At 46.9% G+C, this 20,827-nt stretch overlaps 1 protein-coding gene across 5 annotated transcripts in view; it reads left to right on the top strand.

The window, feature by feature from the left end:
- Positions 1-20,827, top strand: part of FMNL3 (formin like 3) — a 56,523-nt gene that overhangs the window by 16,025 nt on the left and 19,671 nt on the right. The window lies entirely within an intron of this gene.

Below are 20,827 nucleotides of genomic sequence, written 5' to 3'. Positions count from 1 at the left end.
AATGTTGTCTTGTACTAATTAATTTGTATATGATCCACAACACCTTGTTCATGGTAGCTGTTCAGTACATCTCATTGCATAGTATTAGTATCCAATGTTTGTGAGCCACTTTCTACCTGCTAGTGTTTTCATGAACACTGCATTAGGGTAGAGTGTAGGGGAATGGCACCCTCTCCAAGCTATCATCTAGGCCACACGTTTGGAAGTCAGTCTAAGCTTCTCCTCTCCCTTCTCCATGTGTACTGCCACTGCTTTAGTTGGCCCTTATCACTTGTCTAGTCCAGCGTTTTTCAACCGCTGTTCCGCGGCACACTAGTGTGCCGCGAGATGTTGCCTGGTGTGCCGTAGGTGCAGACAAGACAAGAATTTTATAATTTTTCACTATTTTGTTTACTTAATATTTCATAATAAAGTAATTATAAAATACTTTCTTTGTGTTTATTTGATTCCTATTCAAGAGAATTACTTTATAGTCAATATAGGCACAGAGTTAAATTTTTTAACATTTTCTAATGGTGGTGTGCCTCGTGATTTTTTTCATGAAACAAGTGTGCCTTTGCCCAAAAAAGGTTGAAAAACACTGGTCTAGTCTGTTGTAATAGACACTTTAGTGGTCTCTCTACTCCAATCTTGCAGACCCACCACCCTGATCCATTGTTATAGCTCTACATGAAGACCTGGGGGGAAGCGTTTTCTAGGAAGAGAGAGCAAACCTACGCAAGCCCTGAACTTTGCACATTCAAGCAACCGAAGGAATGCCAGATTTAGTTGAAAGGATGCTGAAAAGATGTTCGAGAAGGCAGAAAAGAAGTGAGCAGGGCCAGGTCATAGGGACCTTTGTGGCCTTGGAGTTCAAATATTAATTGCAGGGGAGTGACCTGATCTGCTTTATAGTTTAAGAGTTCACTGTGACTGCTGTGTGGAAAGCCCTGGAATCTGGCTCCCCTCTGGGCAGCACGGTGGCCTGAGCGAGACTGGGCTGCTCACTCAGCTCTGCCCAGCAAAGCTACCATGCCCTCTGCCCTTTCAGGTTTGACTGGTGCTCAGACCTCAGCCCTATACCCCCACTCAGGCCAGAAAGGGCAGTGCCTCTGCTAGGCTGGCCCCAGTGTTTGGCGTGTCTCCCGTGCCTGAGCCTATAATTTGGTGGATTGGCTGGTTACAAAAATAAAAAGTACGACCTATAACTAAAGCTCAGTGGATTCAGTAAAGAGGGAGCTTTTAATTTGCCAAGGTCCTGGGCTGTATTTAACTGGAGGAGAAATGTGTCTCCTCCCGAGCTCTGCTCCATTTTCTCCCTTGAGTGCCTGCTCTGGAGTGTGTTAAGTCTTGTGGACCAGGGGGTAATCTGTGGGGGACTTAAGGGAGATATTTGGGAAGAACATTAGGGTGCAAGGACAGGTTTGATGGGACTTCCTGGGAAGTCAGCATTATTTGTCCTTTTTTAAATTTTTTAATATATTTTATTGATTTTTTACAGAGAGGAAGAGAGAGGGATAGAGAGAAACATCGATGAGAGAGAATCATCGATCAGCTGCCTTTTGCACACTCCCTACTACGGATGTGCCCGCAACTCAGGTACATGCCCTTGACCAGAATCGAACCCGGGACCTTTCAGTCCACAGGCCGACGCTCTATTCATTGAGCCAAACCGGTTTCGGGTGTCCTGCTTCTTATGTAGCCCACTAGGATGGAAGTAGAGTTTTTAAATGTTTGATTGTGCGATCACTCATTCATTCAACATAATTTATTGAGTATTTACTCTGATTTTTAAACATAAGGGGTACCATAGTGAACAAAAGAGACCTGTCCCGTAATGTTCAGATTGTTGTTGGGGAGAACAATAAACAAATATACAGATATGTAATAAATGTTAAGTAGCAGTGAGTGCCATAAAGAGAAAGAAGTTAAGGGGATAGAAAGTAATGAGGCAATATTTTAGATGAGGTGACAAGGCAAATTTTGGGCAAAATAGTGAAGGGTAGCTATCTGTAGACTCTAGATCCTGGCTTCTGAGTGTTTCTCCTAAGAAGGGCTCCCCATGGCAGTGCAGCCAGCCTGGGCAGGGCTCAGAGCATTGCTCGTGTGGGGCCAGCTGGGTCCTAGCCCCAGGTGGGCCCCGTCAGAGCCTGTGGTTGCCTCTTTCCTGCTCCACTTGTCAGAACTGTCTGCAGGGCTGGGCAGGGTACTGATTAACTGTAAATAGATACTTATTTTTCCAGGGCTCCTCAAGCCTGATTCTCTCAAGATTTCCTGAAGTCACTCTGTGTGTTCCTGGCTAGAGGAGGAATAAGTCTGGCCTGGGAAACTGCAAGGAGATCAGGGATTCCTTCTGCCTGTGACCAGGTGCTTAGCCAGGTTTCTTGTAAGAGCTTTGTGGTTCAATGAATTTGGATTGGTATCCTGGTTCTCCCATTTATTAGCACTGTGACCGTGGCCAGTGCCTTAACTTTCTTGAGCCTTAATTTCTTTATTTGTATAATCAGGATAATACTACTTAGCTTCCAGGAATTCTGTGAGGATTAAATAACATTAAAGGATCCAGGGCAGTGAATGGCAGAGTGGGTGCTCAGTAAATTTTAAGTAGAAATATTCTAAGACCACTAACCTCTTGAAGTCAGAAATCTGGTATTAAGGGATTCAATGAGAATACCCAAGAAATATGAGTTATTGTTGATGGGTAGGGACTGGTTTTGTGTACCTCAGAGTTGTGAAATCACTAAGATGCACACCACACATTAGTCACCTTGTCATCCTAGTCACTGATGTTGGCTTTGTCATGACCTCTCCACAGGCCTGAGGGCTTCCAGGAACCTGGGTTGCCCTTGGCCTGTCCTTTAACCATTTCTTCTCTAGTACAGCCATGGAGGGATTGGACTTCAAGAGCCTTCGGCACTGGGGTATTTACCAAGGCCAACACAGCCAGCACAGGCCTGCTGAGGCTGAGTGCTGTGCTCCTGGGACTTTATTGAACTCATGGTGTGGGCCTCTGTTATGTGGGCTCATTTGCAGATTGAAGATCACACACTCCCCCCTCCCCCCTCATTGCCAGCCTTAGAGTGAGGTCCAGACAACATTCTCAAACGATTGATGAGAGATAGCTAACTGGGAAGGAGCATCTTTATAGGAACCTTCTGTGTCCAGAGTATGCTTGGGCCCTTTCCTTTGGACAGACTTCTTGTTTGTGGTTGTGGCATTCTGTTTTTACTTGCTTCTCAGCAGAATCAGCATCACACAAGCACTCATTATCCTCAGGCTCTGGCACTTGGTGAATCCCTTGTAAAGTGCTCACGTCTGCACATTATTTCTGATGCATCTGGCATGAATTCCAGATTGGTGGCCCAATAGCAGCTTTAGTTGCTCCCTTAGGGCTGGGTTAATTACTGCTGGCATCGTGAGTGACTAAGGAATTAAGAACCTTGTGCATTTATGGGGCAACAGATCCCCCCTGAGCTCCCAAAGCATTTATCTGTCATTTCCCCAGAACATCCTTGTTAAAAGTTATGTGCATAAACTCAGGGTTTGAGGGGTAGTCAGCTAGAGAGAGTCTGATGGCATCTGGCTTCTCAGTTGATGCCTCCAAAAACTATAAAGAAACTACTTTAGTACTTGTTGCCTATAAATGCCCAAGAAAATGTCAAGATGGTATGATAACATTGTAAAAGCAGTGCTAGCCGCCTCTGATGGTCTTAGAGGCAAGATGGCAGGGAGCTCACCTCAGTCTTATTCTATGGTAGGACAGGTGAAGATTCACATCAGTAGCCTGGTAGTGTGCAGGGTCTCCATGGTGGCAAACTGAGAATGGTTAAGGTGTCATCTTCCTGCCTGGAGATGGAAAGGGACATGATACCAGCCCTCAGAGACTCACCAAGTGCAGCCTAGTGCTCATTCACTCAACAAGCATTTATTGGACACTTGGAGAATTGGGTTAAATGCCAGAGAAGTAAAGATGACCAAGACAATGTCTTTCCAAGGAGTTGAGTCTGGAAGGGGAGACAAGCACATTAAACATGTAATTGCAGTATACGACTTGGGAAGGGCACTGGTACGTCTATGCAGGAGCATCAGGGAACACAGTGGGGAGGTGGAGCCAGAGGAACACTGCCTGTAAGGAGGAAACCCCTACTGGCTGCAGGGATAATTAGGAATAATGTGGGCAAGAAAGCATTTCAGGTAGAGGGGCCAGCATGGGCAGGGAGGACAGCATGATGTATTCAGAGAATCCTCATGCAGCTGCTCGGGGCTGTTGGAGTGTGAGGTATGAGGCAGAGAGTGGAGGGAGTGGAGGCTGAAGTGATAAGGAGGGCTCTGAATGCCATGTGGAAGGAACTCAGGCTTTCTGTAGGAGAATGGTATGGCCAGATTTCGAATTGTGGGCAGATTGGTAAGTAGCCGTGGGAGAGAATCAGAATTGGAGCCGGGCGGCCGAATGGGAGGCCTGGTGGTGTGGTGACAATGAAGGAGCCAAAACCAAGGCTGGTTTGCATGGTGGAGATAAAGGAACAGAGGCAATAAATACTTTCAAAGATTACATTTTGAGACCTTGATGACTTTTGACATTCAGAAGGTAGAGATGAGCGAAAAGGGAGGGATTATGGGTAACATCCAAATTTCTAGCTTGTTAGATTAGTTAGATGGAGTTGCCATTGATTAAGAGAATACAGGAGAGCCCTAACCGGTTTGGCTCAGTGGACAGAGCATCAGCCTGCGGACTGAAGGGTTCCAGGTTCGATTCCGGTCAAGGGCATGTATCTTGGTTGCGGGTACATCCCCAGTAGGGGGTATGCAGGAGGCAGCTGATTGATGTTTCTCTCATCAATGTTTCTAATTCTCTATCCCTCTCCCTTCTTCTCTGTAAAAAAAATCAATAAAATATATTTTTTAAAAAGAGAGAATACAGGAGAGCCCTGGCCAGTGTGGCTCAGTTGGTTGGAGCATTGTTCCATACACCAAACAGTCATGAATTTAATTCCCAGTCAGGATATATACCCAGGTTGTGGGTTCAATCCCTGGTAGGGGTGGGTATGAAAGGCAAACCAGTCAATGTTTCTCTCACACATGGATTTTTTTTTTCTCCTTCTCCCTGCTTTTCTTTCTGAAATAAATAAGAAAATATCCTTGGATGAGTACAAAAAAGAGAGAGAGGGAGAGAGCCCTAGCCAGTTTGGCTCAGTGGATAGAGCGTCAGCCTGCAGACTGAAGGGTCCTGGGTTTGATTCCAGTCACGGGCACATGCCTGGGTTGCTGGTTCGATCTCCAGTGGGAGGCATGCAGGAGGCAGCCAATCAATGATCCTCATCATTGATGTTTCTCTGAAATAGAAACACGTATTTGAGAATCATCAATGTCTACTGGTCAATTAAAATCTAGGGCTGAAACATTCTCATGCTTTTCTCTATATTCCCACAGATAGCACAATCCTTCAAGTGACTGGGAGGGACAGCTTAGAGGACTTAAGCAGTGTCACAAGGAGAGAAGCAGAGTTGTTGAAAAGAGGAGTTAGTTTAGGGAGCCAAAAACAGATTTGTGGCAGAATCAGACCTCAGGTTTGCAGATCACAGGATGTCAGGAGGCAATGAGAGGGATTTGACAGCAGAACATGAATGACAACTTAGCAAAATTCAGAGGAATTGTCCCAGATCACTCAGCAGGGCACCTTAGTTAGTGATTCAATTCTTTCTGAATTTTGGTCTCAGTTTTTTTGTGAATTCCCTGGGTGACTGTTGGTATCCCAGTCTCTTCTTTTAAAGGTCTTTGTGTGCAATTGCTGTAACCTAGAGAAATAAACATGTAAATATATTTAACCTATACTGCTTAGCTATACCTATACACTCTATTGTGTATTTTAAAGAACTGTGAAATTACATTTTGCTTATGTGCTTAGAAGCTAACTCTAGTCGGCTGCAACTCCGGGAACAGCTCCTTCCAGTTGCCATTTATAGAGCACTGTGCCAGGCACCGTGCAGTCCTTCCAGTCATTCATCCCTTTCCTGGAGTCTTATAAGAGTTAGGTCTTATACTTCACCACATTTTATTGATGTAGAAACATGTTCAGAGAAGTTTAATAACTTCCTCACTATCTCATGAAAAGTACCAGGATTCAAATATAGATCATCCCTGATTCCAAACAAAGCCCATGCTTTTATCTGTAGCAGTTTGAATGTCTGCAATGCCATTCAGATCTGAGGGCATTGTCACCATGTGGTGTCCAAGAGGGCAGTTCCCTTGCCCCTTTGCTGTGCATGATCACCCTCTTACTCTGAGACAAAAGCCTTAAACTTCAGGTGTCCGGCCCACATACTTTGCTAAGCTGGTTCCAGCCTAGTTGGGCTGGACAGGGAAGTGCTGTTTAATGATCAGCCAAGGCCAGCCAGACAAATGCAGGTGGGCCTTCCCAAGTTAGAAATGGAGATTTGTTTTCTTTATAAGGAGATGCCAGGACATGGTAGAAAAAGCCGTGTCCTGACAAAAAGTATGTTGTAGGCCACATATCTGGGTTTGAATCTGGGTTCTGCCTCTTTCTGTGTGACCTTGAGCCAGTTGGTCTAAGTGTCTTAATTCTGTCCTCAGTTAAACAGGAATAATAACATTTACCGCCAGTGGTTATTGAGAGCAGTAAGTGAGATCATTTGAGAAAAGTGCCAGCAAATGTTTTTCCTCTCCTCCATGACCCTGAGTGAACATGGCACATTGGGCTCCAGACATTGTGACAAGCAGAGAAGATTCAGGGTGTCTTTGGGTCAAGATGTGAATTCTCAGAAGTCTGACTCCAAAGAAGTGTTTTTTGCTAGCTGGAAATCAGAGGAGATGTAAAAAAGCTCGGATACTCAAAGATGGAATTGGGGTGTGGGCAGATAGGATCTCTGTTGTCAAGCTCTGGCTTTAAAGACAGGAGCAGGGAAGGACTGTTAGGAGGATGGCTCATGGATCAAGAGCAGCCTGGGGTCACATGATTCCTCCTCAGAGAGGACAGGACCACTGAGGCTGGGGATGGACTCCATTTGAGAGCAGTTGAAAAGGCAAAGAGAGACAGAGGACTTGTAGTGCCTCTCCCCAGCTGACAGGAATTGTGACCGATGTGTGTGTGCCCATGCTGGGCCTCAGTTTACCCTTCCATAAAGCAGGAGTCATGCCTCTCCCACATGTAATCTGGAAGTAGGAAGGGAGTAATTAAATTTCATGGTTCGATAATAAGATCCTGGACTTATAATGAGACTCCTGGAGCACCAGACTGGGTCTGTAGCTGGTGCACTGGGTGAGATGGAGTGCTGCCCCCAGCTGGCCTCTGTTGTCTCCTGAACAACCACAGTATGTTAGAAAAGTGCCAGTAATCCTTGTCTAGGCACAAGTGTGTTCAAGGCAAAGTGCATGCCCTCATAGAGTTTATAGTCTAGTTTGGGGAATAATATAGAATATGAAAGACGAATCCTATATAATAAAAGGCTAATATGTAAATTGTTCCCTCGACTGGGAGTTCGACCAGGGGGCGGGGCTGGCTGGCCAACCACTCTTGGCCACTCCCCCTGGCCAGCCTGGCTGATCACCCCATTCAGGGCTGGCCGGCCCAACCCACCCTTGCAGGAATTTGTGCACCAGACCTCTAGTAAGAATATGAGAGAGGATGAATCTTCCATGCAATCTTGTACTTAAAGGATCCATCCAGTACAGTGTCTGATCCAGAGTAGATGTGTGTAAGGTGTAGTTTCCCTTTTCTTTTTTTTTTTTTTTTAATATATTTTATTGATTTTTTACAGAGAGGAAGAGAGAAAGATAGAAAGTTAGAAACATCAATGAGAGAACATCGATCAGCTGCCTCTTGCACACCCCCTACTGGGGATGTGCCTGCAACCAAGGTACATGCCCTTGACCAGAATCGAACCTGGGACCTTTCAGTCTGCAGACCGACGCTCTAGCCACTGAGCCAAACCGGTTTTGGCATAGTTTCCCTTTTCTATATAAATACTACTATATAGTTTACTGCAAGGCAAAACAAGTTTCCCAGGTGGCACAGTGTGTGATACATCAAAGACACTAGTGTTGGAGAAATGATTGTAAATCTCTCTGAAGTTGAGAGAAAGGAGTGTGTGAAGTCAGGGTTGTTCGGGGGAGGGTTCATGAGGAAGGTTGATTGTATTGGTCCTGAAGGATGTGTACAATTTGAAAAAGTGCAGAGGAGGGATAATAGGGCCCAGTGCACGAAATCCCTCAGCCCAGCCTGCATACTCTCCAATCTGGGACCCCTAGAGGGCAATTGGACATCCCTCTCACAATCCAGAACTACTGGCTCCCAACCGCTCACCTGCCTGCCTGCCTGCCTGCCTGCCTGCCTGATTGCCCCTAACTGCTTCTGCCTGCCAGCCTGATCAATGCCTAACTGCTCCCCTGTCGGCCTTTTGGCCTGGTCGACCCCTAACTGCCCTTTCTTGCCAACCTGGTCACCCCTAACTGCCCTCCCCTGCCAGCCTGGTCACCCACAACTGCCCTCTCCTGCAGGCCTGATTGCCCCTAACTGCTCTCCCCTGCTGTCTGTCACCCCCAATTGCCCTCCCCTGCAGACCTGGTTCCCTCCAACTGCCCTCCCCTGCAGACTTGGGTCCCCTCCAACTGCTCTCCCCTGCAGGCCTGGTCACACCCAAATGCCCTCCTCTGCTGGTCATCTTGTGGTGGCCATCTTGTGTCCACCTGGGAGTGGCCATCTTTGACCACAGGGGGGGCAGCCATCTTTGTGTTGGAGTGATGGTCAATCTGCATATTACCTTTATTATATAGGATTGTCTCAGAGGAATCATTGTGTGGGGATATAAGCTCAGGCTTTGGGGTCAGACCTGGTTTCAAATCCCAGCTCCACCCCATACTGGCTATGTGACCCTGGATAAATTTCCTGGCCTTTCTGAGCATTTGGTTTCTCACCTGTAAAATGGGAATGATCATGGTCCCAACTTCGTAGGTTGCTGTGAGAACTGAATGACCTAATAATTCATATAGAACTCTTATCACAGTTCTGTCAATAAATCAGTATTACTATTTTTGTTTTGATAGTAGCATCATTATTGCCCTACCCATGCCCGCCTACTTACCTAGCTCCTAAGACCCTTTGTCACCTGACTGTTCCCTGCCTGTAATTTCTCCATATACTTTTTCATTCTATTATCATGAATCACATAGGGACTCCTGGACTTTTTATGGTGTTTTGTGCCTTTTTTATGGTGTATTTACAAGTGCTGTCTCCTTACATAGAATATCACCATATTCCTTTCCTTCTCTGCCTTTGCCTGACTCCCTTCTGCTGATGTTTAACATTAAATTCTGTAGCATTTCCAGGAAGCCTTAATTGATTCCTTGTCCAGTTAGATGTTGCCTCCCCAAGATCCCACAGTGCCATGTGGGATCTCACAGAAGTGCTGTCTGCACTCAGACTCAGTTTGCTTGTCTACCTTGCCCTCTGGATAGAAACTTCCTGAATGTAAAGATCCTGCCCTATATATTTTTATATCCCCAGCTCCTACTTAATGCTTGGCATATAATTGTTTTCCAGCTAAATGTTGAGTTTAAAAAAGCACAACAAAAACATATGGCTCTGGTGAGGTTTGTTCTGTTGGTTAGAGTGTCATCCTGTACACCCAGAAGTTGCAAGTTCAATCCCTGGTCTGGGCATGTATGGGAGGCAGCCAGGCAATGTTCCTCACATCCACGTTTTTTTCTCTTCCTTCCTCTCTTTTTAGAAATCAATGAAAACATATCCTCGGGTGAGGATTAAAAAAAAAAAAATTAGCTAGCATTATGTATAGCATTTACTACCTAGGTTCTGATTTAAATGCTTTACATATGTTAACTTAATTATCATAGCAACCCTATGAAATCGGTACCATTCCTACCTCCATTTTATAAGTGAGGAAACTGAGACTCATAGAGATTAAATAACTCTCCATATGCCACACATTCATACCAGGGTAATGTGGCTCCTCATTTAGACCTTTAACCACACTGTGAGATTTGTGGTAGGATATTTATTTGAACGTCCAAAAAAGATAGAGACATTAGGCATAAATCACAACTCCATGAACATTTTAAAAACATTAGTCAATGTGTGAAAACACTGGTTTGGGAGAAATACACATGAAAAGACTCTATATGGAGGTAGATCCTACCACTCTTAACTTACGAAAGATTTGTTAGAGAAGGTGGGATTTCACCTGTTTTGAATTGAAGGAGGAGCATGTCTGGCAATTGGGAGGGAGCTAATTTCTCTGGGATGTGATTTAGTAGAAAACTTAGGGACAGGAGGAGGAGGAATGTATTATAAGGAAATCCAACTTGCCCTGTCTTTATTGAACACCTACTACAGTGGTAAACAAGCTGGTAGTGATCTCTGTTCCCAGGAGCATGTAGTCTAGCAGGCTATAAGAAAATGAATTTGGGCCTTAGCTGGTTTGGCTCAGTGGATAGAGCATCAGCCTGTGACTAAAGGGTCCTTGGGTCCCATTTAGATCAAGGGCACATGCCCAGTTGTGGATTCGATCCCCAAGAGGGGACGTGCAGGATCAATGATTCTCTCTCATCTTTGATGTTTTTATCTTTCTCTCTCCCTCTTCCTTCCTCTCTGAAACCAATTAAAAAAAGAAGATAAATTTGGTTAAAGAGTGGGACAGGTGAGTGGCTTAGATTTATGGCATGAACTGAAGGTCATAGTTGAAACTCAGAATGAGAAGGCTGGGAGTTTGCTGAGGGAGAAGCAGCATTTAGGGAAAATGATTTGGGCTGTAGGACATAAGGTAGGTTTAAGGGGAGAGAGCCCAGAAATAGAGGGCAATGATGAGAAGTGGGATAAAGCCCTCTAAAAATAACCAGGGGCTGAACAAAGGACTTGGTGGTGGGAACGGTAGTAGAGGGATTAATCAGCTCTTCAGTAAGCACTTGCACATGACTCAAAGAAGGTAAGACATGACTTCTATCTTCAAGGAGTCCATGCTCTAATTGTAAATAGAGGAAACACACACATGAAAAGACACTGTATGGAACACATTCAATTTGTGCTAAGGTACATGGTATCAGTGAGCAGTGATTTTCTTGTAGCTTCAGCCATCTGGAATTCCATTCTCAGCGTTACCTCATAGTCTAGAATAGCTGCTGAAGTTCCGACCATTACCTCTGCATTCCAACCAGCTGGAAGCAGAAGGGATAAAAGAAGGGTATATACTCCCTCCCTTTAATTTCTCCCCCTGCCCCCCCCCCCTTTAATGACATTTCTGAGAACTTGTATAATACATACAGCTTCTGCTTGCATCCTACATGTCAGGGAAGATGAGAAATATATTCATTCTGGGCTGTCATGTGCCCATCTGAATATTGGAGACTCATTAGTAAGGAAGATGAGAAGGTGTTGGGGGATAGCAAATAGGTCTCTGCCATATTCTCTGTATATGACAATGTTTTGAAGCTCAGAAGAGGGGCTGATTAGTTGAGGTTGGTAGTCACAGAGCTGTTGGATTTTGAGTCAGGTATTAGGTAGGGATTCAGAAGATTACAAGCAAATCCTGTAACAAGAGTGGCTATTCCAGAAAAGAGAGTCCACGAGAGGATAAGGCTGGTCTGAGGAGAATCTCGCCTCTGAAGCTCTTTCTCATTTTAAGATGCTAAGAACAGCAGGCAGAGGCATTTAGGTTTTCTTGTATAAATGTTAAGAGTCAGAGAAGATTTAAAATTTTTATTTTTTTATTTTTTATTGATTTGAGAGAGGAAGGGAGAGGGAGAGAGAGATAGAAACATCAATGATGAGAGAATCATTGATTGGCTGCCTCCCGCACGTTCCCCCACTGGGAATCGAGCCTGCAACCTGGGCATGTGCCCTGACTGGGAATTGAACTGTGACCTCATGGTTCCTAGGTCTGCTCAACCAGTGGGCCATGCCAGCTGGGCCAGAGAAGATTTTTGAACTGAGAAGAGACATAATTTATCTGATGTGCTGGGAAGTTTAGAAATTCATCCAGGTGCAGGTTGGGTGGGGTAGAGGTGCTAGAAGTAGGAATGCCAGCTAGAAGGACCCCAGAGGTCAAGAGTGACTAGTACGGGCCCATTTGGTGGTGACAGTGGGGATGAAGAGAAGGTATGGATGAGAGACTCTGGGAGGGAGATGTACTGGGTCTCTGAGTATCGGGGAGAGAGAGGAAAATGCCTTTTGTGGGATGTAACCCCAGAAATGTGTCATCTGAGAGGTAGTGCTGCCTGTTAGGGTTCCCTAGGCCGGAGGGCAGAATATCATGAAAAGGGAGGACCTTGGTTGGCTGCAGGGAGAATGTGAGGCTCTGCCCGAAGACTCCTTGGCTTTGCAAAGCCGGCTGCCCCCAGCAGAATAGTTTCCATCCTGCGTAACAGGGGAGAGTGTGGGTCTGGCTAACCGCGAGGAGGGGCTGGGGAGCCAACAGACAGATCAGGTTGCTGTGGCGGTGGCTTTTTAGCGGGGCCCTGGGGTCTCAGTTGGGAAGAGTTAACAGGAGTCCTCCTGAGATAGTGTGCTTCTTGACTAAATAGGCCAGAAGAGGGTGTCCTCAGCCGGGGTTGGGAGGGGGCAGCTACTTGCAGAGGTTACCTGATGTCAGGTGTGAGGCTGGTACTGTGGCAGAGGGTAGAACTGGGAATTGTGCTGGCATTGAGACTCTCCAGCTTCCTATGCCTCCTGAGACTACAATGGAGGAGTCCTCTGGGGTGAAGAAGGGGCCGGAAGGGCACAGTTGTATTTGGAAAAAGCCACCTCTGTGTTTGATTGATGCTGGCCTTCTAGGACCTCTTCTCCATCTAACTTCCCTGGTGTGCGTTGCAGAGCTCAGCTTGAGACATCTGGTGAATCCATCTTTCTTTTCCTCCGGGCTGCTCAGGGACTTGGCTCAGAACTGCTCAGCATGTCACTTCTGGTTATAGAGTCATCAATGACCACAGAAGCACGTTCTCCAGGCAGGGCTCCGAGCCTGTGGAAGCTGGCTCTACCCTGGCAGCTTGTCCCCAGAGTGATAGCTTCAATTAAACAAAGACAGAAAGACAGTGTAAGCCACTACAAACACTTAAGTCATGGAGCACCACTTTTTATGTCTTTTGTCATGAGGTACCCCAGCAAATCCCCCGTAAGTCTAATAGGGCAGCTCAGGCCTAGAGCAAAATGTGTGTGTGGCTGGAGCTGCGCTGCATCCAGGAGTTCCTGTGCAGAGGGTGGTGTATGGAGAGAGATGAGAAGCAGAGGAGGGGGAGCTTGGGGCCTAGTGTCCAGGGACATGATTGCTACTGTCCACCCCTTTCTATTCTCGAACTCTCCAACGTATATGGGGCTGGCTGAAGTGTCCACCCCACTCATCATGGGGTGGGGTACCTCTCCCTCCAGCCAAGTGTCATGAACTGTTCCTGTGATTCCCTTTCAGCCACAGAATATGGTTCTTCTCTCAGAATCTTTCATCGTTGAATCAGGCTCATTCTAGACTGTTTGTCTCAAGTTGTCTTCTCCAAACCTGAGCTCTGAAAAGAAGGATGGGAGCATGGCTGGCGGGGAGAGCAGTCTTGAGCTTTGTCCTCTGGTTTGGCAGCAAAGCCAGGCTCGGCCTTGATCCATGGAGGCTGCAGTGAGATCTGGCCACTAATTCATTCCACTTCCTCCCCTGCGCTGCGCCCGCCAGTCACGGAGCTGGGGAAAAGAGTGGGTGTTTGGAGGGGCTGCTGTGCTTCCCATGTCTGGACCTTTTAATTTTATCTTTTGGACCTTTGATCAGATTCTCTGATTCTTTTATATCCTTTTGAAAGTATTGTTGTTTTGGGGGGCAGTTAGGAGGAGTTGTGCTAAAACAACGAGATAAACAAACAGTGACGCAGCCGGCAGCGGCGTAGGCGATGGGCCGGGCCTGCCTGCCATCTGGGCGGGCTGGGTGGAGGACTCCCGCCCCGCACACTGGCCAGCTGGCTTGTGTTAAAGCGCTGGCTGAAAATAACTCTCATTGTCTGAGAGCTGCTACTGCCGCGGTGCTGGCTGTGGCCGCCAAGGGGGCCGAGGCAGCAGGAGCTGGTACCTCCCACCTCCTGGGCTCTTGCCCTTTGGGAGTAGTGCCCAGCTGGCCACAGCTGTGCCTACTGCCCACCAGGAGAGACACGTGGAGGGCAGGCTGGGCTGCTCCTACAGCCCTGTCCTTCTGGCAGCCAGGGAGGGGCCTTTGTGCCCAGCGTTGCCTTGGACTCCCAAACTATGTGCACAAACTCACCACATTCACCCCTGCCCATCTGTGCAGTGGGCCGATCAGTGGATGCACGAGAAGACTTGGAGGCAGCTGTGGCCCAGGGCTCAGCAGCATGCGGTACCCAGGACAGTGCTATCTCTGGGGAAGTTGTAGATTCAGCTCCCAGTGTGCCCCACCACTGTGGCTGGGCATATGGGCTGGGGCTACCACATTTGGGAGAAGTGTCCAGCCACAAGGGATCTGGTGAAAGGTGGTTCTGAGAGGGAACTTTAAAAAAACCACCAGCTCACATTCTGTATTTGCTCAAAATAAAAACCCCCTGCCTGCTTTCCCTGAAGCCTCCAGAATCCCCTTCGCAGGAAAGTTTCGACCACCTCTCCCCTGCCTCTCAGAGGAGCCGTGCCATTTTTGTCTGTTCCTAAGATTTATCATGATTGACTAGGGCCGATAGAAACGGCTGGGAATTTTTTATGGTTCCTATTTCTGTGCTGGGTTTTCCCCAGGCCTGGCCTAAGGAGCCTGACTAGTCAGGGGTGAGTCCCAGAGGACCCGAAGCTTAAGGAAACCCCAACCCCACCGGCATTTCCCTCCCCGCAGTGGGAAGGAAACAAGGAGGGGCTAACCGGCTGGGGGTGCAGAGCAGGAAAGGGAAGGGAACCTCTGCCACCGAGCCGCCTCCCTCCTCAGCCTCTGAGGGGAGGAGGGGGATGGGGGGGGGAGGGGGACACAGGTCAGATGGGGAGTAGAAGCCTTGCTTCCACAGAACTCAGGAGGGGGTTGGCCACTACACAGGGCACGCTGCCTGGCCTCAAACTGGCAGTAAACCAGAGTGGCCTTGCTGGAAAAGCATCAGACCCACCCCTTTCTGCTGCTTCCTGTTATAGGTTTTTATTATTAGACTTCTTGCTGGTCCCTCTGCTTTAGGACTCAGCTCCAGAATTGCTTTCAGTTTGAGTTCATCTCCCCCTTTCCCTACTCCCTGGGGTCTTCGCCTCCATCCCCAAGAATCAAAGAGAGGTAAAGGATTGCTCTGTCCTCAGTGTTGAGAAGCAGTTGCTGAAGGAGGGAGGGAGGGAGGGAGGGAGGGAGGGAGGGAGGGAGGGAGGGAGAGAGAGAGAGAGAGAGAGAGAGAGAGAGAGAGAGAGAGAGAGAGAGAGAGAGAGAACGCGCGCGAGAGCCCTGAAGCAAGAGGGTGGGTCCTTGGGATGTCACCACATCACACAGGCTGTTCCCAGAAGGAAGGGTAAGGGCACTGTGAACACCCACAGTGTTCCAGACAAATACAGACATAAAATGTTTATCACTTAATCCTCATAAAACCGTGGGAAGTAGGGGGATTATCTCCGTTTCATGGATGAGCTCACTGAGGTTCAATAGCTCTGAAGAGCCGATAGTTGCTTTGCGCTGACTCCACATCCAGTGCCTCCTCTCTGAGACAGTGTACCTCCTTCCTGTTCAGCAAGGGTCTCGTGAAAAGGTAGCAAGGACTTAAGCCCGGCCTCTGCCTTCCGAGAGCCCACAGTCCCCGTGGAACCGCTGAATGTCAAGGAAACAAACCTTTGACTGAAACCGGAACCTCATCAGGTTTGCTCCCTGGCTGTCCCCAGATCTCAGGAAGTTGTCCTTCCTCAGGGAAGAGTAACTTCCTCAGGACATTGGAGCCCTGCTAGACTTGCACACGTTATCAAGTGGCTGCAGAAGCCCCAATGCCCTTGTCTGGCAGAGAGAGAACTGCCCTGGCCAGGCCCTGGTCCTGCCCTTCCCGTGGCGGGTGGCTGCCAGCTCACAGCCAGTGACCGTTTTCTTGTGAGAGTGCTGGAGGCTGAGGGACTTCCCCTTACCTCCTTTCTTCCCCATCACACTTCAGCTGAAGAAGCAGAGAAGGCTGGCATCAAAGCTCTACACTCGCCAAGACCGGTTTGGCTCAGTGGATAGAGCGTCAGCCTGCAGACTGAAGGGTCCTGGGTTCGATTCCGGTCAGGGGCATGTGCCTTGGTTGCGGACACATCCCCAGTGGGGGGTATGCAAGAGGCAGCTGGTTGATGTTTCTCTCTCATTGATGTGTCTAGCTCTCTATCCTTCTCCCTTCCTCTCTGTAAAAAATCAATAAAATATATTTTTTTAAAAAAGCTCTAGACTGGAGGATGTGGCTTGTGGGCAGAGCTGGTGATTCGTGCTTCTGTCACCTGCTCTCAGGCTAAGGTTCCCAAGGGGGTGACTTTGCCCTGTATTTGAAACGTTTCCTCATCAGTTCATCTGGTAGGGAAGTGCAAGGCCACAGCAGCTGGCAGTGGTGGCTGAGAGGAAGTTGGTGTAGACAGGATATGATGTCTGCCAGAGTAGTGCCAGGCTCCCCCACTCCCTCCCCAGTGGCTTTCTTCTAAGGGAGACGATCAAAAACTATTCATAACACACACTTGGGCTCAATGGGCAGGTGACAGTGATGTGCTTAGGGTGTGCACAGAGCCAGAACCAGGCCTGAGGACAGTCTGCTCCGATCTCACTTGAGTTCAGCTGGCAGCATCCTGACCCTGGTTAGACAGGAGACCTTGCTCTGGGCCCACCTTTGGCCTTTGGGTCCTTGTTGTGGTCTCTGTGCTGAGACTGGCCCTTAGCAAAGTAGTTCTGGAGAGAACATTCAGAGTTGTATTTGCGCCCCCACCCCCACACCAGCAATCCTTACAACCAGCAGTGGGGGATTTTGTTGGCACTTCTCTCCTGGGGAGGTTCAACCACCTTGGGGGTTGCTGAACTTTCTCCACTTATACAGTATTTTTCTAAATTCTACCATTTCTAAATGCTGACCAGAGATCCCACAACCCTACTTCCTTTTTTGAGCCATAGTGAACCCGTTTCCAGCCAGGATCGGGGTCCATAGTTCGAGCTGGGATGTCTTAACCATAGATTTACTATCAAGTTACTCTCCACTAGGTGCCTGTCACCGTATTAGATATTATTGGGGTTTTGGGCCATATGAATAGACAGTCCTTTGGGGGTAGATGAGGACAGCTGATTTAATAGTATGTGCATAGATAAATGCATAATAGATCAGATATGTGTGATAGAAATAAAGGTTTAGGATTTCCTTTCAGTTTCCTAGGAAATGAAGGGCGTACTTTCAAAATACTCCTGCTGCTTCTAGAGTAACCCAGGGCCCGTGTGACTACTCGATGCACACAGTTCCTGTCTCTAGGGATGAGGAGACAAGGCGTGGGCAGAGGTAAACCAAGCGGTCATGCTTGGGTTGCCAGGGAGTTAGAGCTGAACTCGGAGCAGTCAGCAAAGGAGAGAAAGATGAGAGGAAGGCCCTCCAGGTGGCCTGCAGTGTGCTGGGGAAGAGGCTGGATTTGTGGGAAGTCATGCGGGTTATCAGGCAGCTATGATACTTCAGATAGGAGATCGTATTTGATTCAAGAATATGGGGGGTGGGCAGGTGCAGTGATCTGCTTTTAGAGGCAAGGGCTGTACCTAAAACAAAGGCAGCCAGATTGGTTAGTAGAGAGGCCTGGCTGGATGGGGATACAAGCTGTGGTCAGGTCATGCATGGATACCTTGGGCTTTACTCACTCATTTATTCACTCAGCAAACAGTAGTGAACAAAATAAAATGATGCCTGGTCTCTGTCTTCTATATTCTAGATTAGAGTGTCTCAGCACAGGGTCAGGACACTTTCCTGTGTCTTAATTAATTGAGAGGCGTGTTATGTCATAAGTAATTTGCTACTATATTTAAAGTACTAAAGTTTTGTAAGTTATTTCCTAAAAATATTCTGAGCAGTTATCTTTATGCTAATGTCTTTCTTGCATCCTGATGTGGGGCAAAGGGTGGAGTGGTAGCATCTACATGGGCTGTGGGTGGCTCAGGACTGGCCCCTGGGTGTGCATGGTGCAGGAGGGCACCCGTCTCCCAGACCCTGGGGGGAAAGCAGATCGAAAGTTTCTACTTTAGCCGAAGCCGGTTTGGCTCAGTGGTAGAGCGTCGGTCTGCGGACTGAAAGGTCCCAGGTTCGATTCCGGTCAAGGGCATGTACATTGGTTGCGGGCACATCCCCAGTAGGGGTTGTGCAAGAGGCAGCTGCTTGATGTTTCTCTCTCATCGACGTTTCTAGCTCTCTATTCCTCTCCCTTCCTCTCCGAAAAAAAATCAATAAAATATATATTTATTAAAAAAAAAAAAAGAAAGTTTCTACTTTAAATTGGTAGCTTTCATTCATATGAAGAAACATATTTTACAGCATGACCTATATATGGTGTATATAAACTATAAAAGAAACAAAAGCTTTATGTAAGTTTCATTATTTATACTTCCTGCTTGCAGGGCGTTAGAGCTGAACTTGGAGCAGTTAGTAAAGGAGAGGAAGATGAGAGGAAGGCCCTCCAGTGGCCTGTGGTGTGCTGGGGAAGAACATCCTATTCTATTTTAAACTGTTCATTTTCACTTAAAATAAAAATACTCTTTTTAAAAAAATAAATGTTTATTGTTCAGATTAATAGTTGTTCCTTTTTTCTGCCCCAAAGCTCCCCTCCACCCGGTTGCCACCCCACCCTCTGCCCTTAGCCCGTCTTCCCCCCACCCCACATTGTTCTCATCCATTGGTGTACGATTTTTGTCCAGTCTCTTCCCGCACCTCCCATTCCCACTTGCCCCCAAGAATTGTCAGTCCACTCCCTTTCTATGCCCCTGATTCTATTATAGTCACCAGTTTATTCTGCTCATCAGAGTTTTTTTATTCACTTGATTTTTAGATTCACTTGTTGATAGATATGTATTTGCTGTTCATAATTTTTTATCTTTACCTTTTTCTTCTTCTTCCTCTTCTTAAAGAATACCCTTCAGCATTTCATATAATACTGGTTTGGTGGTGATGAACTCCTTTAGTGTTTTCTTATCTGTGAAGCTCTTTATCTGACCTTCAATTCTGAATGATAGCTTTGCTGGGTAGAGTAATCTTGGTTGTAGGTTCTTGCTATTCATCACTTTAAATATTTCTTGCCACTCCCTTCTGGCCTGCATAGTTTCTGTGGAGAAATCAGCTGACAGTAGTATGGGTGCTCCATTGTAGGTAACTAACTGTTTTTCTCTTGCTGCTTTTAATATTGTCTCTTTGTCTTTTGCTCTTGGCATTTTAATTATGATGTGTCTTGGTGTGGTCCTCTTTGGATTCCTCTTGTTTCGGGTTCTGTGCACTTCCTGGACTTGTAAGTCTATTTCTTTCACCAGGTGAGGGAAGTTTTCTGTCATTATTTCTTCAAGTAGATTTTCAATATCTTGCTCTCTCTCTTCTTCTGATGTTGGTACACTTAAAGTTGTCCCAGAGGCTCCTTACACATCTTCATATTTTTGGTGTTTTTTTTTTATTCTTTTTTCTTTTCCTGTTGGGTGTGTTTTGCTTCTTCATATTTCAAATCTTTGACTTGATTCTTGTTATCCTCTAGTTTACTGTTGGATCTCTGTATATTATTATTTGGACCTCTGTATATTATTATTTTTTTTTTTAGTCAATGTACACTTAATTCCTAGTTGGTCCTTTTTCATATCCTTGAGGGTCTGGCTAAATTTATCGGCAGTTTCTAGAAAATTCTTGAAAAACCTTATAACTGTGGTTTTGAACTCTATATCCAGTAGTTTGCTTTTCTCCATTTCTGTCATTTGTGACCTGTTTCTGTGTCTCCACATTTTGTCTGCTTCCCTGTGTTGATAGAGTGGCTTTGTGTGCTAGGTGTCCTATAGGGCCCAGGGGCTCAGCCTCCTCAATTAACTGAGGTGGACACTCTTGATACACCCCTTTGTGGGCTGTGTACAGTCTTGTTGTAGTTAAACCTTGATTGTTTTTGGTATTACTGGGATGAATTGACCTCCAGGCCAATTGGCTATGAGAATCAGCTGTGTCTACGATGGGAGAACTTCTGTGCTATAGACACCCTTATGGGGCAAGACTTGCTTCAGTGAGGCTTTGGTGCTCACTGAGTCTGCCCCCTGAGAGTATCCCTTATAGTTCTAAGTAGTTGTAATCTGGAATGGTCCCACTCTGACCACTGGGAAATCCAAGGAGGTGCAAATTTAGCCTCTGTCTGAGGCCACCCAGCAGGAGCTACAGAGAGACCTGCAGATTCCTCTTCTTTGTTTGGGGTTTGGAGGTGCCCAGATGAGGCCCAGCTATGAAGCAATGCAAGCCGCTATGGGGCCTTGGGCTTTCTTTTGGTGGCTCTGGGGCTCTGACCCAGCTGCAGTTTGCTAGGTAATTTTAGATTGCAAAAGCCTCTGTGCACAGCTTGAGTGGGGTGGGGGTCTCAGGGAATCTACAGGGCGTAGCAAACAGCTATGGCTGATCCTTGGCCCTGCCCTAAGAGGCCCCTGGGTCTCAGTGTCCCTCTGTAATCTCTGCAAGCACCTCTTAGAGAAAGCCGCCCTCAAGTTCCGCCTAAACCCAGACAGTCCAGTTTCTCCCCATATGAGTTTGGGTCCCAGAGTCTCACTCAGAACTTGAGTTCAGAGCAGTTGGGAGCTTTTATCTTCCTCTTGATTGAAAAAGACAACTGCATCCTCAGTTGCCAGCCCTTTTCATGCTCACGCCTCTGTACCTCTGCACTTTACTTCCAAACCTCTTCTGAGTCTCA

This window comes from Pipistrellus kuhlii, unplaced genomic scaffold (genome assembly GCF_014108245.1).
Source record: "Pipistrellus kuhlii isolate mPipKuh1 unplaced genomic scaffold, mPipKuh1.p scaffold_m20_p_3, whole genome shotgun sequence".
Taxonomy (NCBI): Eukaryota; Metazoa; Chordata; class Mammalia; order Chiroptera; family Vespertilionidae; genus Pipistrellus; species Pipistrellus kuhlii.
The sequence above is the reverse complement of the archived record's forward strand: the minus strand, read 5'-3'. Positions and strand labels throughout refer to the sequence as shown.